Raw genomic sequence first — 982 nt, 5'->3', positions numbered from 1 at the left:
TTCACAATCAATCCTGATAATTTCTGATATCCTGACTAAGATTTACAAGATAACCATAGCTTGCTTCAAGCCGACAATCTCCGTGGGATCGACCCTTACTCACGTAAGGTATTACTTGGACGACCCAGTGCACTTCTGGTTAGTTGTGCGGAATTGTAAAAGTGTGATTGCAATTTTGTGCACCAAGTTTTTGGCGCCGTTGCCGGGGATTGTTCGAGTTTGGACAACTGACGGCTTATCTTGTTGCTTAGATTAGGACTGTTTTATTTTTGTTGGTTTAGAGTCTTTTATTTGAGTTTAGTTTTATATTTTAAGTTTGGTGTCTTCTTTGTGTTTTCCTTTAAGTTTTCGAAAGTTTGTGTTTGATTTTCTAAAAATTTTAAGTTTGGTGTCTTTTGTGCTTTTATTCACTAAAAAAATTTTTCAAAAATTTGTTCTTGGTGTTCATCTTGACCTTCAAGGTGTTCTTGGTGTTCATCTTGACATTCAAAGTTTTCTTGTTTGTTCTCTTTGTTTTGATCTAAAATTTCTAAGTTTAGTGTCGTTCTGTTGTTTTTCTCCTTCCTCATTAAAATTTAAAAATAAAAAAAAAATATCCTTTCCTTGTTTTACTCATAATTTTCGAAATTTTGCATTAAATTAGTCAAAGATTTTCAAAATCATATCTTTTCAATCATTTTTATTTGCAATCATATCTTCTCAATCATATCTTTTTTCAAAATAATTCTCAATCATATCTTTTTAATTAATTAATTAATTTAGCTTTCAATTTTGCATTGATTTTATTTTTTCGAAATTTTATTTTATTTTCCGTTTATTTTCTTTATTTATTTTCGGTCACTTTTAATTAAAAAAAAAAACAATCTACTTGCAATCCATATCATCTCCCTTTCTCCATCATGGACCTAAGTGGAATTGAACAGTCCAGAAGGACTCTGGGGTCATATGCTAACCCCAGCTGCATATGGGAGTAGCATCTGTA

This window comes from Arachis duranensis, chromosome 10, assembly GCF_000817695.3.
Source record: "Arachis duranensis cultivar V14167 chromosome 10, aradu.V14167.gnm2.J7QH, whole genome shotgun sequence".
Taxonomy (NCBI): domain Eukaryota; kingdom Viridiplantae; phylum Streptophyta; class Magnoliopsida; order Fabales; family Fabaceae; genus Arachis; species Arachis duranensis.
This window is presented reverse-complemented; position numbering follows the sequence as displayed.